The following is an 18,308-nucleotide window of genomic DNA, read 5'->3' on the forward strand; positions in this document are numbered from 1 at the left end:
AACAGGACAAAAAAAAAAAAAAAAAAGAGGGCTGAGGGGTCAGGCTGATTGAAATCTTGTCTGGCATAATTCTGTTTCTTGTAATCATTTTAAAGATTCCACTCTCTTTTTAAGATGCCACTCACATTTAAGAGGAATAACAGTAAACTTTTGCCATGTTAGATAAGAATAGACCTACTATAGGCAGCTTAGGACAGAGCCAATTCTGTGGAAGGTAAACCCAGACCTCCAGATTGTAAATTGAAATCTTTCCTTTATATATAGAGAGAGAGAGAGAACTGCACCAGTTAAACAGTCAAGGAATGCTTTATTTAAGACAATTACAGGGGCTGGGGATTTAGTTCAGTAGTTCCACTGCCTGTCTCGAAAGTGCAAGGTCCTGAGTTTGATCCCTGGTACAAAAAAAAAAAAAAAGACTATTACAATAGAGGTCAAGACTGTTGATTAGAGCATAAAGATTTAACTCAATTGCTAAAACAGTAGGCAGGGTTTTTAAATACTGGAGCAAGCTAATGGAAAAGTTGTGGAGAAAAGTTAGTGGGGTGAGGTAGGTCAAAGTGATTAGGTCATCTGTGTTTGCTAGTTGTCCTTTCAGGCTGAGCTCAAACTTGTATCCTCCTTGCATGCAGTGTGGCTTGTCCTAATTCTTGATGATTACATTTCAAAATGTTGGCTCCAATTCCTAGGAAAAAGATCTTCTCCTGGGTTGTAGAAGATTTGCCTCTCAAAAAGAAAGAATTATAATTATATATGTTGTCTAAAGTAAACCTCAAAGAAAATGGAAGTTGGGTCTGTAGTCATGAAGAATAAAGTTTAATAAAGCTAAGAGGAATGTTAAGCCCATTTGGTCTCCCTTTATCTCTTCTCCCTTCCTCTCTCCTTCCTTCTTTTTCTGTCCCTCCCTAATTGCCTCCCTTTCTCTCTCACCCATTTTCCTCTCTTTTTACCTTCCTCCCTCTTTTAAATTAAAAATGACTTTAAAGTATCCATGATGTAGGAAACGAAAATCTTATAAATAAACTAGAGAGGAATGGGCAGGGTTTGGCATCTACAAAGAACATTGATGCTTGGCTCTTTGTTTTCACTCGTGGCCCTGATAGCTCTTTGCTTACTGTAGACATGGCCTCTTTGTTTCATGTTGTACTTCTGTTGGATTGTGACTGAGTAAGGGGGTTAACTCATTATTCTAAAATAACAAGTTTATTTTACACATGGAAAATTATTCACTAAGCTTTCCCTACCCTTCTTTTCTCCCTGCCATGAACCAGTTTTCAATAACATACTGTATCCATTGCCACTTTCTCTCTCAGGATTCAACTGTGGAAAATGTCTCTGACTCAGTTTGGGCAAATCTTCCTCCCTTGGTATTAGCAGTCTCTCCCTGTTCCTATCTTGGAACAGAAAACAGAGCAATTCTCTTTCTTGATAATCAGTCTGCATCATTTCTTCTTGAAATTGTGAACAAATATTAATAGCCAAAAGCCAAGGGCTCAAATAAAGTGTGCGGGGGGGGGGGGGGCTGTGTGTGTTTGTGTATGTGGCTGTGGCAGAGGCAGGTTTGAGCCACCTGACTATTATGTACAAATGGAAAGGGTAAATTGGAGAAAGGGAAAATATGCATTATTAATTGTGTTTTATTTGGGCTGAATTGTCTTTGGAAGTGAAAATCGAGACACATGAACTAAAGCAAGCTATGTTTTCCTGGCTCTCTTATCCAATATTGCTGAAACCTTCCATTTTCCCTCAGTCCTCTGTCAGAGTGAACTTGTCTTGTTTGCTTTTCCCATATTATCTTGGCACCTGCTGTCACTGGAGCAGCGTGTACTGGGCCTCCCAGTGCAGCCTCCACTCTTCTAAGTTGTTTACCATCTCTCCTGCTGCAAGATGGGTTCCATCCTTACTGGAGCTGAGGTATTTCAGTCCTCAGTGTGTCAATGCTCAGTTACACAGCTCTCTGCTGAAGTCTGAATCCCCATTGTTAGTCCCAGTGCCCTAGTTTATATTACTGCTTTCTCATGTTTATTTCCTTTGAAGATACTTCTTGCCATTTCAATCTTTTTGGAATCATAGCTTTTTCCTCTCCTGAACAAGATACTCACCCATGAGGCTGAACCAGAGCACAAATCTGAATGACATTTCATGTTATCATTAGAATTGCTGGACTCTTCTAGAAACTCATAGGGAGTACTTCCCTGAGGATGACTGTTTTATTAGCAATCTTCTCCATCCTTCATGAAAATATATTCCTAGTGGGGATTTCAGTAACAATCCGCCAGATAGTCCCAGCAGGGAACATGGTTAATACTCAAGATAAGATTCCATGTGCATACATATCCTGCATTTTTCTTCTATAGCCAAGTTCGCAGAGGTGGGATTAAATAGCTCTCAGCTCTCATGTTGATGGAAAAAATACAATAAAATAGTTACTGCTAATGATGAGATTCACAATAGGAGCAGGAAGAGATCTAGCTCTCTGTTTAAAATTTACTGTTTCTGATGTGTATGCCTAGTGTCCCTCAGGGGTGTAGGGAGCAGAAGGAAGATTGAGAATACCTGCTCTAATGAGTCTGTTTCTAAAACTTTAGACTCTCCCATAGCAACTTCCTCACTAGACGTCACAACTTGTTCTAAAAGTATAGTATGTGCAATAAACTCTTCAGGAAGGGAAAAAAATGGTGTATTGGGCAATGTTATAATCAAATACTAATAGTAAAACAAATAAAAAATAGCTGCCTTCCTGCAAGTTTATTTTCATAGAAACACATAGAAATAAGGAAACAAATTTCTGTCTGTGCTGCAACAAAAAACTGTCCAATTCTTCTCTTTTATATTTAAATAAATTATACTTTTCCCTATATCATGGTATAAATCTGAGTCAGTTAGTACTCCCTGAAACAGACCTAAAATTCAAGTTAAGATGAAATCAACTACAGATGGGATTTATGGGCTAATATATTTGATAAAACCTAAGGAAGTATATTTTGACCAAAAATTCAAAATATATTACATATCTGGTTTGGTTCTGAGTCCTACTTAAGTGCTTTTAGACTCAGTCTGGTATAAGAGAATCATGGTAGCATAGCAACTTCAGACCTCAGAACCTCCTCATTCAAGTCTCTTGAGAAAAGTGAGTCTTCTTCTCAGGATTCTCATTATATATCATTGGCTCTGATTGTGTCATGTGCCCCTCCCTGAAGCAGACCCCATGTCCACATAAGTGCTTTGTATTATTTGCCCAATTCGCCTCATCTTTAAAACAGGGCTCCCTATGTATCAGGGAGCAAAATATTAAACAACAAATTAACAACTACCATGATTACCTAAGAAACTGTTGGAGAAAGAATGAAGCATTCTTATACATTTGGGCTCTGCATTCTCACTTTGCATGGATCTCCTGAAGTTATCCAGCCAGTCCTAATAATACTTCTTTGAGAGGACTGAATGAATGAATAGAAATAAAGCATTGAGAAGGGTGATTGGCACGTAGTAAGTGAGTTAGTATAGAAGAAAGAAAGGAAACAAGAAAACTATAGTACTATGTTTAGCATCTCTGTTGTCAATTTTTTATCTCCTTTATTACCTTAAAACTTTGAGTCAGATCCCTGCTCAGATCTGCAGTAGCCATGTTACTCACTTAAGGAGCATTTATATTACAGGGTTTATTATCCCTAAACACACCTAGTCTATCTCATCTCCTTTCAAGCCTGAGGACTCCAAGTAAAGTAATTTTCAGAATTTATAAGGACATATGATTGCCAACTTTTACCACATATAGGCCTCCTTCCTCTTGGAGCTATGCCTAAAAGTCTCCAGCCATCTTTCTAGAGCTGTAGTTCTCTCAAATTCCAGAGAAAGCACAGCCTTGTAGACTACCCATGATGCAATCACCTTCCCAAAGCAGGAGTGATTACCCATGTCAGGATGGAGTCAGTCCCCTTCCCAGGCAAAAGCAATCATCCCAAGGAACCAGACTGCCCCTCAAGCCATAAAGATTCCTCTGGAGCTACAGATCCATAAACTGAGGTGATGACTGACCAAACCTAGCTGGCCTGGACTAATTCACAAAGGCTGGCCTTCTTTTGTGATCAGGGAGTCTCTATCTCTTCCTCAGAGTGTGCCCTTCCAGTTACAGAGCACCCTTACCCTTCTATTCCTCTCCTTTCTCACTCTCACTTTCTAACTCCCTAATTAATCTGCCCTTGCATTTCACTGATGCTTCCTGAAATTGTTTTCTGTGCCCAGACCTCCTGGATGGACCAAGGTGAGGCCTCATGTCTTCTTTGGGTGATCTACTCAAACTCTGTCTGGTGACAGCAAGCACTAAGTAAATCCTACCTCTCATGAATATTACCATGAAGTATCCTGGGTATTTTTAAAGCAAACATTTGATTGGGTTTTTCTCAAAACCCAATTGTCAGTGTTAATTAGGCTGGTTTGTTTTCTTTGGGTCACTTAAAATAAAGAAACTCATTATAAATCTGAAAAAGAGATTTTGATTGCAAAAGAAGTTTTATTTTTTTGGTTAAAATATCCAACAATTAAGCCAGCTGTTTTAGTTCAGGTTACCAATGGGAAGCTCTTTAATGAAGTTGCTTATGGTTTAAAAATTTGTGTGGGATAATTTATTTGTCTTAATGTCATTCCTGGGGCATTTTCCAATTGTTTCAGAGAATAAGCAGTAAAAAAAAAAAAAGTTACAGTGTGTTTCCATATTCCCAAAACACCTGGTGAGAAATAATCTGCTTCTTCAATTGTAGTTTCATCATTTATTTTATTTTAAATCCCTTCACAGCAAGACTTTTCCGTGCTTATTTACTTATTGCATGTATGTTAAAGATCCCAATAATTGCACATCTAGCACACGATTGATTTTACTCTGAATACTCATTACACCTCTCAAAAGTTCTAGTAATGGAAAAGTTAGAATGAGCTTTAATAAGCATTAGGGAGTCAAGCTTTCTAGGGGAAATAACTTAACCATTTATAGAAACATGTTCAAGTAAATGGTGCACAAATACAGTGTGATTATCTAAAGAGTTGGAGGTTAGGTAAGATAACTACATTTCCAGGGAGGTGAAGAAAGCAATTAACTTTTCTAAATATGGATGAAATTCATTTACTTTTTAGAACTTAATCATTTGTTGTCTTTATGATATCTGGTGCATTTTAGGAATTGTTGTGCTTGAACCAAAACATGAAATGGTCAGTTTCCTCCTCTATTTATTTTGTGGAAGGTTTTGACTGAGCAAGCAGTAGAATATTGTATTTGTAGCATTTCAGATTATACTTTTAAGTATGGTATGATTATTTTTAAGTGATTTTTAAAAAACTTATATGTTCTATTTTATTATTTTCATATATTGTTGAATAAACTTGCTCTTCAGGTTTTCATCAAGTATGTTTTCTTCTTTAAGATAATATGAATTTTTACAGACCAAACCAATGTCCTTTCTTCAGCTCTCCATTGGGAAAAAATAACACTGAAGATTGTTGGTCAAAAATGCTTCATTGTAAACATAAACAAATCTTTTCACAATATGGGTGAGGTACTCATTTATTCCTAAATAAAGGGTATGTCTGGCAAAACCTATTGAATTAAAATTCATTACTTTCCTCTATGCTTATGATTTTTTGAACAGTAATGGTTTCTATAACATTTGGTATGTAGTGAATTCTGCCTCTCACAGAATATAAGCATTAAAATTCCTCAACATTAGCCTTTAGAAATGTATCACTATCATTAACATGAATACTTTATTAAGAAGCCTAAAAGCTCCTCAGAGAAAAAGGACTTTATTTTTATGAAACTCACTTTTTTAACTGAAATTCCCTGATTTAGAAGCTAAGGTATCTTTTTATTGTTTTTTAATCTGACAATATAACAGAGTAATTACAGACACAATTCTTTGTTACTAAAAACTTCATTCAGATTCTGATTCTATTCTCTGTGAAAGGGTTTCAAGTTATTTAATCTAAGTCAAAGTTTCTTTCCTTGCAATGTGCAAATATTTGTGAAAACATAATATTTTCTTTTAAAGTTTATTTATATATATTTGGGATACATAATTACATTTTTGGGGGGAATTGCTACTGATACATGTTGCAATCTTAATTATTTTCACTCCCCTTTTCTCCTTCTCCTCTCTTTACCCCATCTTCCCATCTCCAAAATATCCACCTTTCTGTTTCCTACCATCTCCTTTATTTGCTCTTTAAAATAGCTATATTTTGTTTCTCATATAAGAGAAATCATGCACTATTTAGCCCAGTGCTGACTTCAAAGAAGGAAATTGGCAGTGTTCTTTCCCTTTCTTTCATGGAATACTTTTAGGAATATTAGTCCTTCTCTGAAGTCATGGTAAAATTCATCTGTGAATCCAATGAGTCATGGGGTTTTCTTATTTGGTAGGGTTTTTCTTACTGCTTCAATTTTGCTCTCTGCTGTTGGTCTATTCAAGGGTTTTATATCTTTCTAATCCAATTTTGGTCATTCATATTTGTCTAGGAATGTATCCATTTCTTCTAGATTCTCCAATTCATCAGAATGTAAGTTTTGAAATTTTTTTTTCTAATTCTCTGAATTTATTGCTGTCTATGGTTGTCTCAATTTTTCAGTTCTAGTTGCACTGACATGCATCTTTTGTTTCTTTCTTTAGTAGGTTTAGCTAAGGGTTTACCAATATTATTTATCCGTACAAAGAACCAACTTTTTGGTTCATTGATTGTATTTTTTCATCTTAATTTCATTAATTTCTGCTCTGATCTTTATAATTGTTTTCCTTCTATAAGTTTTGGATTTGGATTGCTCCTGTTTATCTAGTGAACCTTGTGATGTATCATTGGCTTGTTATTTGAAATTGCTCTATTTTTCCAACCTAGATATTCACAGCTATAAATTTGTCTCTTATAACTGTTTACATTGGGTCCCATACATTTTGGTATGTTGAACTGCCATTGTCATTTGATTGTAGAAAGTTTTTAATTTCTTCCCTGATTTCTTCTGCTACTCACTGATTATTCAAGCATGTATTATTTAATCTCCATATGTTTGATAATTTCTTTGGTTACTTTTACTATTAATTTTTTTGTTTCATTCTTCTATGATATGATAGAATGCAAGAGATTATTTCAATTCTTTTATATTTATTTAATAATGCTTTATGACCTAAGCTATGGTCTATTTTAGAGGAAGTTCTGAATGCTGCTGAGGAAAAATGCAAATACCGTTGTTGGATGAAACATTGTACATATATGTTAAGTCCATTTGTTTAATGATGTGCTTCAACTTTGATTTTTGCTGTTGTTGATATTTTGTCTGATATCTGTCTATTTGTGAGAGTGGATACCACAGTTCCCCAGTGTGACTGAATTGCTTTCTACCTTTCCTTGGCAATTATTGATTGAAGAGAATGGTAAACATTTGGAATTAGTGTAACAATAGATAAATTTTGTGCAAATCCTCTACACACAATTTTTTGTGAGTGTTATCCTGGAATGACTATGAAATATGTTATAAAGATAAAGCAATAATTAACTCTTATTCACCTTTTCACATATACAAACTCCCCATATATGTCTTCTAAGAAAGCAAGAAAGAGAAAAAAGAGAAAAACAAATAAATACATTGTGCTGACAGTATTCATGTCATGGAAAAGTAGAGAAGAGAGAATGGAAATTAGAGGGGGGATGACAGGGAAAGAATGAAAAGGGGGAAGGATATATTTAAATAGAGCATGGTAGAAGCTATAGGAAAGTTGTGTTCAATTTGTGACCAAACAAAAAAATTATTTTAGGTATCCCTGTGGAATATCCCTTGCTATCAGAAGAATCTAAAGTAATTAATCAAGGAGCTATAGGCATAAAAGCATTAACTCTTAATCCTACACTCTTAGCACACTGCAAATTCCCTAGCTTTTACTAAAATCAATACCAGATGAAAGGAAAAATAAAAAAGAAACACATATACACAAAAACACTAAAGCGTTTTCTCAGAATTATTAAACTGTAGTCAGAATTTGTCCATTGTGCTCTCCTCACTCAGTTCAAAACTGGAGGGACCTTGTCTTTAGGATTTCTTCCATCCTCTGTGGTTGTGACTGGGAAATTGGGCATGTAAACTGGTGCTTGAGCTGGTTCCCTCTAATGACTTCTGACCTTGTCTACCAGGGAGAAAAGGGTCTGGGGGTCCAGGTGACCCCCAAGACTGCTTCTGCTTCTCATTCCTTCTGCAGCCAGATCTCTGCTAGGTTTCATCTGCTCTCCTGTGGATGTGACTAGCTAGAGATTTTTGCTCCTCTCTTATGACCAGACACCTCCATTTGTACAGTGTTGGGGGAACAGCCAGTCTGGTCCAGCACCTAATCTTCTGCTGATCTCTAGAGGGGATTCCTGAATCTCCACTCCCTTTCCATAACAATGATCTCTGTAGTTTCTTACATCTGCTCTTCCTATGCCACTCTGGGAGAATGCACCATCCAAACCTTCTGAACATGCCACTCTTCCCTGGCTTTCTGCCTGCGTTAATCTTTCTGCCTGTGCCAACAAAGAACCTCTTTTTAGCCTGTGAATCCAGTGGCACTCAGGGCTCTATGGAAAAGGGCCCCTCTGTCTGGACCTCAGTAGCATTTGGAGGATGATGGGAGGGAGCTTAAATGGGCACAGAGATCAGCAGTTTTTGGTGAGTGATGGGAGGGGTCCCACATGGGCACCCAGATTGGTGGTGTTTCAAAGGCAAGCAGTAGACAGGTGTTTGAACAGTCATGGGAGGGGGACAGTAGGAGATTTTCTACTCTGCACTGCTCCAGTGTCTTTTCTCCACCAGTTACAGCCCCTGAAAGCCTCTCACTGTCCTATGGAACTCTCAGTGCCCAGTGTTGGATGCCTAACCATGACCACGACCTTTGCTTCTCCCTACCTCTAGGGTTTACCATTTCTAACTCTATCACTCAGCTCTGAGTGTTTCTCTAGGTTTTGCTTTTCTCTGTTCCAGGAGGGTTCTCTTGCTAATACCTTACTCGATGATCTCTGACTCCTAGTGGGAGGAGAGTGAGGACAGATGAGCACTGAGCAATGGGTGCAAGCCTGGGTATAGATTACAGCTTTGCAGCTGCTGCCCTACTTTCTTCCCTGAAGGAATTTGATCTTTTCCTAAGACAGTAAGTTCACCACTCCTGGGCTGCAAGGAGTGCTGGGAGTAAGAAGTGGCCAGGCTTCTCTTTCTAAACACCCCTTACTGGCATTCATCTGATGGGATTCTCCTTCAAGTTGCCTTCCCCTAGTTGAGCTTTTGTTTGGCCCTCACATGCAGAGTACCTGCATACCTTAGTGATGATCTCCCAAGGGTCTTGTGAGCACAGCTGCCTCTAGCCTGCCATTGTGCCTCTCCTGCATAATATTCTCGTGTGTGTGTGTGTGTGTGTGTGTGTGTCTGTTTGCACATTTGTTTGTATTAATGAGATAATGAAAATAGTACATATAATACAGTCCTGGTAAAGTAACAAATGCTTATGTACTCAGAACCAATAAGTACATGAGTTCAGAACCTTACTTTCTGAGAGGAGAACCATGAAAATATGATGCAACTTGAGTTACAATTTTATAAGTGCTAAAAAGTGAAGTGAGCAGGAAATCACAAGAAGTATCTTAGGTTCTTTTATTAAAAAAGAAGATTTGAGATGACTGTGAAAAATCTCAGATTCAAGCATTTAACTTCCTTTGGGTGTGTGGATCATGAGATTTATCTTTAATTTAAAAAATAACAATATAAAAGGTGTGTGTGTGTGTGTGTGTGTGTGTGTGTGTGTGTGTGTGTGTGTGTGTACTTTTGTTCCAAGGCTGGAAGGAAGAAGCTGAAAACTGTTTGAAAGGGCCTTTTTCTTTCTTAACCACTGGCCTTCACTTTCAGGCTCCCTCTTATTTTTCTCACCCAGATTACCGTGGATGGAAGGAAAGCCCTAAACCATTACCCATCCCACATTTAGCAAAAAGAAAAAAAAAAAAAGAAAAGGATTTGGATCTGAATGTTTCATCACTAATGCAAAGGGCTTTCAGGTCAGATGCTTCTTGCCAACTAGCTGGCCATTTACTTAGTGGATTTCTTTACTGAAAGAGTCTGAGGATTAGCAACAACTGTCTTTTCCCATTTCCACCCATGGGCTTGGCTATCAATGTGTGCCCAAGATTGAAGAGTTTAGGTTGAATCTCTGTCCTAAAGCTGGGACAGTCCCCGACATGGGGTTTGCCTTCATACTCCTCTGTTCATCAGTGTGGATTTGGTAACCTTTTTTCCCTTCAGGTACTGGCCAGTGTTTTTTTTCTTTTCCAATTTCTAAGAAACCAACATAAAGTTTCTTCTGAATGGTATATAGCATTTGATGCTTATGGAACCCAAGCACCTTCCTTTCTCACATTTGTGGAGTACAAATTATTTTCAGTTATATATTATATATCTTGTGTGCCATTCTTCTACCCCTATAGCAATTCCCTTTAGAATACAAGTGTGAAAAATAATATATTTCCCTTCCAAGCTCAGATTGGTTGTATCAATCATGTTCTTACTAAAATTATTTCTAACAACCCTTTAGGCTACTTTCATTTAGCTTCTTGCTGCACCTATTGATGAAGCCAACTATATTTCCATGAATCTTTTCCAAACTTCCTATGATTTGTGTGAATTCAATTTTCATTTACTTCTCTTTTATACCTGATTATTGCCTTTGATGTAATGTATGACTTCTGATCTTTGCTTTTCTCACACAGTGTCTTCTTAGTTTATTATTTAGCATATTATTTTCAGCTTCTTTAGGCTGTTATTTTTACATTTGTTTCTCTTATTTCAATGACTATTTCATTGTTGATTTCCTTTCTTCTTAATTTTTTTTTTACTTTTATTTTTATTTTTAGCATTTCTCTTGGATTACAAGTTTCTCAATGACAAAAATGAACAGAGAAAGATAAAAGTTAGATGTGCTTAGATAGCTAGATTTTCTTTCCTTTTCATTTGTGAAAAGTACGTGGTTTATTTAATTAATTAATTGATGTATTTATTTATTTATTGCAGTACCAGAGATTGAACTCAAGACCTTGCGCTTGCGAGGGAGGTGTGGTGCCACTGAGGTAAATCCCCAGCCCTCAGTTTATTTTAAATGATAAAATAAAGAAGACCACTGTGAAAATTTTTGACAAATTTTAAAATAAAGAAAATAAATGTCATGTAATATTCCATCTCTCGTGTATAATAATAATCTATTCAACTGTATAACTGTATAAGTCTGAGACTAGTAAGCATTTGTTGTTGTTTGGATCTGGAGTGTCCCCTTAAAGCCTCATTTGCTCAGAGGTGGGCTTTTGGAAGGTGATTGAATCATGGGTCAATATTGCTGATTTAGTGTTAGGAGGTGGATTCTGGCCAGAAGAGGCAGGACATTGGGGGCGTGGCCTGAAAAGGTGCATGTCCCTTCCTGATTCCTCCTTTCTCTCTCTGGTTCCTGACTGCCATGACCTGAGCATCTTTCCTCTATCAGACTCCTCCACCATGCTCTTCTGCCTTGAAGCCAGCCAACTGAACTAAAGGCTAGCCAAAATAACCTCCTTATGGATGTTGAGTATTGTGTCTCAATGACAAGAAAGTAAGCCGGCATTCAATAAAAGTTTGTTATTAATACTGTGTTTCTATTAAATAATTAATACTAGAAGTTGGTAAGGCTTGCAAACTTTCATATATTTAAATGTATTTATGCAAACAAAAGATGAATGATAATCTTTATTTCTATGATGCATCTTTGGCTAATGATCCTATTGTCTAATTACAAAGGTCATGGTTTTGTAAAAATTCATATTATTAATTATTTTACATACATAATACATTTGAGTGTTTTAGTAAATATAACGACATTTTGCTTGGTTTTTCAAACTATTCTTATGATAGTAACTAAAATCTGTAAAAACTCAAACCAGATAATTATTATTTCTCAACTTATTTTTTAAAATTTGGGCAATATTAACTGATCATTTATGTGGCAATCGCTCTTCTATATGCAAAATTCTAACATCAAAGGTTGATATTTGTTCAGTCCAGCCACTAAAGTCCTTTTCTTATGCCCTAGAAATAAACATTTTTTTCTACATGAAGGGGGTGCCTAGGAATTGTTTTCAGCCTTGAGGGCCATAGTGTCCCTCTCCATAACTATTCAACTCTACTGCTATGATGTGAAAATGGCCTTAGATAATACAAAAGCAAGTGTTCTTGGCTTGTATTATAACAAAACTTTATTTACATAAGCAGGTAATTGGCTAGATTTTATCTACAAATGTAGTTTACCTGCCTAAAGAGTCTCCAGCACCATCTTGATTTTGTTCAATTATAAGTAATGTTTATTTAACATTTCTTATAGTCAAAGTATTGTGTTAGGGTACTGCATAGCAAGTTTATACTACTTTATGAAATCCTCATGACAACCCTATTAAGAAGGTAATATTATTCTTTTTAGTTAAGAAAAATTAAATAATAGAACTAAAAAAAAATTAACTTGTCAAAAGTTACATCATAAGTGGTTGAGCTAGCCTGGTGACCAGTCTTCTAACACAAGTCTGTTTTCTGCAAAGCCTAGATCTTGCTTTATGTTCCTAAAACAATGTTTGATTCTTTTATACTAAGGAAACAGCTCACTGAATCTGTATGGAGCCTGAAACTTAGAAAAGCAGTCTATTTCTTTTCTTTGTATTTATAATGTATCTCAGAAAGCTAAGAATAATGAGTAGATTTTCTTTTCACTTTTTTTTTTTTTTTATTACTTCCTGGCTTTTCCAAACATGAAATTTAAGATGTTCTCAAAAAAGATACAATGAAGTAGAATTTGGAGCACACATGCATCCAATTTTAGGAAGAAGTGTTCACAGAAGAAAGATGAACTAAATTTGGTTACATGAGATTAATTTTAAGAAACTATTGACCTTGAGGGAATAGAAGTCAGTGCAAGAATAAAGAATAATTTTGATTATTGGGTCCATCACATAATAGCAACATGGATCAGGGTGATTTTGTCAGCCGCTCTAAGTCTCAGCATCCTTATGCATAAAAAAAAGAGTTAGGAATAGCTACCTGAAAGGATTTGAATGAGGAAGAAAGGTGAAAAGTGCTGTATTAACAGAGATGCTATGCAAATGTTTATGTAACGAAAATGTCACTAAATCTTCTATCATCTCTCTGGTAAAATTTAAAGGCTGGGGATTTAGCTCAGTGGTTCCGCCGCCTACCTCGGAAGCACAAGGTCCCGAGTATGATACCCGGTACAAAAAAAAAAAAAAAATTAAATAAGATATCTCAAACCCTTTCTTGCATAAGAGGGACACTAATTTTAGTACTGCCAGAGTGTATATATCATTGTTTTAAGAAAGCTTAATTTACTCTCACTTGCTTCTTTTTGCCTTTTTATTTCCTGTTTATGCATTTTTACTTTTTTCGGTATTGGCCATCCGTAGCTCTTGTTGCTATTATTTTCCCGTGATCCATTTGAGGCTAACCAGAAACACAGTCTCAGTTGTATGTATTAAGCTTTCCTGCTGAGACAGAGATCCCCCAGAAAAGTCTCTTGGTCTATCTCCTCCTCCCACCTGTCAGCTTTTAATTTCCTCCGATTTTACTCTGGGTATTGTTTCTACGTAGATCAATTTAATGCACTCCCGTCTCCTACCAAACTATGGCCCATGTTGGCTTCACTTCTTACATTCAAAACAGCTACTTTCTTTTAAACTATGAGATACCTTTCCTAGAATGAATTTCCATTGGACTATCAGGTAACTACAGTCACAAACTGACTCTCCTCTTCTCTGATTTTACATAATGTAATATAAGGAGAAAATTATTTTTCTACCACTATATCTTATGTTTGGCAATAATTAGGGTTAAATGAGACTGCTATTGAATATCTATTAGTTAAAACTTTACTTACTCTTCCTTTTCAATTCATTTCTTCAGGCAACTTCTAAAGCATTTTGTTATTAAAGTGTAATACACATAACAAACAGTAAACAAAGCAAAAATATGCAGTTCATTGAATCGTGCTGAAGAAAGTGCCATTGTAAACATCACCAGAAACTAGGCACGACTATGAACCTCAAATCTTTACACTTAGACTTGCTCAATCACACCACACAGCCAGTATCCTTAAATAGAATTACTATCCAAAATTTTGTGTCTACAGATTTGTCTGATTTGCAGTCATTTATAAATGGAACTATATAGAATGAATTCTTTTGTGTCTGATTTAATATTATCTTTGATTCATGCATATCACTGAATATAACTCTAATTCATGAATTTTAATGATTATATGTGATTTAATTTTATTGGATGAATATACCACTATTTCTCCCCTCTTCTGTGGTTACATATTTTAGTTGTTTTCAGTGTTTTGGCAATTATAAATAATACTACTCTGAGCTTGTGTATATATATATATATATATATATATATATATATATATATATATATATATTAGAGTATGGATATTGCCAGTCTTAGATTATGTGTTTATATAACTATAATAAATATTCACACACTTTTTCTCTTATTATTACTCAAAGTTTTCTCTTCTTTACAGACCTAATCTTTATATTTTGCTTTTGTGATTCTGTCTTTAGAACTCTCAGGTTCAATTGGTGACATTCAAATCCATCTTCTCCTGGTAAGAATTGCCAGCTTTCAATGACACATCTCAGTTTAGGCAACATTCCATTAAACTGTGCTATCCAAAGCAACTTGACTTTGCTAAATGAGTGCACTTAGCTTGTTTGAAAGACTCTGTCATTATTCTTTCTAAAGTTTCCTTCATAAGAAATGGGAAATCATTTTCTTCTGTGAATTTGAAGCTTTCATGTTATTGTATATCCCCAATTAAAGAAACTGTGCAAAATGGCACTCAAGCCTTGTCCTACATCTCACATTCCTGCAGCTGGTAAGGCAAACAAAGTCCCCTAAGTGGTGCATACAATTGTAAGGAAAATAGTTAGAGACAAGGCAACACACTGCTGTAGTCATAGCCAAGGCCTGTGATTTAGGGAATCTATATTAGAGGGAACCACAGGGAGTCAATTGCCATCTATCTGCCTCATACACATTTTAATTATACCACTAACTTCAGCAGGGAGATGTCATCCAACCCTCTGCTAAGACGCATTCTTTGTAAAATTAAAATTGTTCTCCTAGGAGGAGGTATGTGCATAGTGAGATGCAGACACAAACACAAGGGCTATTTATTTGAAAGTAACTACTGAAATAAAATGAAGCTGAATGAAAACACACACATGTGTGTGTCACTTTATTTGTAGAATAATCAAAAAATTACCGTGGAATGCATCAAGAAAATTAGAAAAGAAATCCAGAGGGGCCAAGGATTTAGCTCAGTGGCACCATGCCTTCCTTGGTCCTGAGTTCAATCCCCAGTACTCAAAATACAAATTAAAAAAAAAAAAAAGCAAGAAAAGAAAAGAAATCTAGGGATTTGAGGAAATCAAAGAAAGGAAAGCAGATGCCCTACCGAGGTCCCTAGTCATGCTGAAGACACTGAATCACCCCGCTGCAGACAGGCAGGACTGTGCACGCCCTGCTGAGGTCCTGAGCAGTGTGGAAGATGCCGAATCACCCCGCTGCAGACAGTCAGGTCTGCCCAAAAACTACCGAGGTGCTGAGTGGCACGGAACATGCCGAATCAGCCCACTGCAGACAGGCAGGTCTGTACACTCCCTACCAAGGTTCCGAGTCACCAGGAAGATGCCGAATCACCCCACTGCAGACAGGCAGCCACCTGGTTCCACACTACAAAGACTCAGAGGGCACCAGACCACCAGACCAAGGTACTGAGTCCCACTGCTCCTGGGCCAGAGGAAGGGGCTTCCAGGCCACCATCCCTCCCACTGCTCCCAGCCCACAGGAAAGGGCTTTTGGGTCACCATCCCTACCACTGCTCCTGGCCCCGTCCCACCTCTCCCAGCTCAGAGGAGGTAATCCATGTAGGTGCTAAGAGCCCTCTGCCCCAGGTGAAATGAGAAAACACGCAAATAAGTCTCAAAACCAGACTTCCAGATCACCTACAGCAACCCCAAAGGGAAATGAGATGGAACACTCTGACAGTCAAGCACCTGAACCCACTTAACTGGCAACAAAAGAGGATCTGGAAAAAATGAAATCAGAAATAATTTCTCAGATAACAGGGGAAATTGTGCCCCTAGTGTAAGACATGTTTAATAAATCTAGAGAGGAGCTCAGGAACATGATGGAATCCCAACATAAGAAACAAATGGAATCTATAAAAGAGATGCAAATAGATTTCCAGGAAATGAAAAACTCCATTGAAAGTCTACAAAGCAGAATGAGCCAATGTGAGGAAAGAATTTCAGATATAGAAGATAAGATTGCAATTAGTGACCAGGAAAAGAAACATTGCTTCAAAATTATAAGGGAACATGAGAAATCAATCCAGCAGCTGCTAGATGATGCAAAGAAGAATAACATAAGACTGATTGGGCTCAATGAAGAAACAGGAGACAGGGCAGATGGCGTAAAAACATTCTTCACAGAAATAATGGCAGAAAATTTCCCAAGCAGGGGAAAAGAACTTGATATGCAGATAAGGGAAGTATATAGGACTCCAAATAGGCTTGATTAAAAAAAATCTACACATAGGCATATAATTGTTAAGATTCCAGAAACACAACAGAAGAACAAAGTTCTCCAAGCAGTCAGAGAAAAGAAACAAATCACATACAAAGGAAAGCCCATCAGAATCACAGCAGACTTCTGAACACAAACCATCAAGGCAAGAAGAGCTTGGAGTGACATATTCCAAGCCCTAAAAGAAAACAGCTTCCAACCCAGATTGATGTACCCTGCAAAACTATCTTTCAAAATGGATGGAAAAATAAGATACTTTTATGACAAAGAGCACCTTAGGAACTTTGTGAATACCAAACCAGCACTCCAAAGAATTTTACACAATATCTGAGGAACAGACATTGAGGATCACAACCCCAGGAAGCAAAGCAGAATGAACCCATCTGGCATGACAAGAAATTAAATGTAAAGGGGGAGAACCCAACAAAAGAAAAGGTCATTGCAATGACAAGTCAATACATTTCAGTTATGACCATCAATGTTAATGGTCTCAATTCACCAAAAGAAATAGACAGGCAGAATGGGTCAAGAAGCAAAATCCAACAATATACTGCATAAAAGAAACACACTTAATTCAAAAGGAAACTCATAGACTGAAAGTTAAAGGATGGAAAACAATACTCCATGAGACAGGAACCCGAAAAAAAGCAGGAGTAGCTATCCTCTTGGCAGATCAAGTACATTTCCAACCAACACTGATTAAGAGAGATGAAGAGGGACACTACATCCTTGTAAAGGGAAAAATCCAAGAGGAAGAGATGACAATCATAAATATCTATGCACCAAACACTAGGGCACCCAACTATATAAAACAAATATTAACAGACATGAAAAGTCATATATGCACTAATACAATTGGAGTGGGGGACCCCAGCACCCCACTGTCACAAATAGATAGATCAACTACACTAAATATAAGTAATGAAATACTAGAACTCAATCGAACTCTTGAACAAATGAACTTAACAGATGTTTACAGAGTCATCCACCCCACAAAATCAGAATATACTTTCTTCTCAGCTGCACATGGGTCATTCTCCAAAATAGACCACATATTCACAGAACATGTTTAAGTAAGTGCAAAGAAATTGAAGGTATCCCCTGTATATTATCAGACCAGAGTGCAATGAAATTGGAGATCCATAGCAAAAGAAACTCAAAAAATTTCATAAACACATGGAAATTGAACAACACACTTCTGAATAACCAATGGGTCACAGAGGAAATTAAAGAAGAAATCAGACAGTTCCTTCAATTAAATGACAATGACAGTACAACATATCGGAATCTATGGGACAAAATGAAAGCAGTCTTATGAGGGAAATTCATAGCAGTGAATATGCATATTAGGAAAACAGAATGAGCCCAATTAAACAACCTGATGCTGAACCTCAAGCTTCTAGAAAAAGAAGAGCAGGACAACCCCAAAGCTCATACAAGGGAGGAAATTATAAAGATCAGAGGAGAAACCAATGCAATGGAGACTAAGAGAACAATACAAAAAATCAATGAAGCCAAGAGTTGGTTCTTCAAAAGAATCAACAAAATTGACAAACCTTTAGCCAACCTTGTCAGAAAAAGGAAAGAAAAGGCCCAAATCCATGCAATTAGGAAGGGAGTGAAATTACAACAGACCCAG

Source organism: Heterocephalus glaber, unplaced genomic scaffold (assembly GCF_053883595.1).
Source record: "Heterocephalus glaber isolate CG9 unplaced genomic scaffold, H.glaber_assembly_v1.0 deba00000470, whole genome shotgun sequence".
Classification (NCBI taxonomy): Eukaryota; Metazoa; Chordata; class Mammalia; order Rodentia; family Bathyergidae; genus Heterocephalus; species Heterocephalus glaber.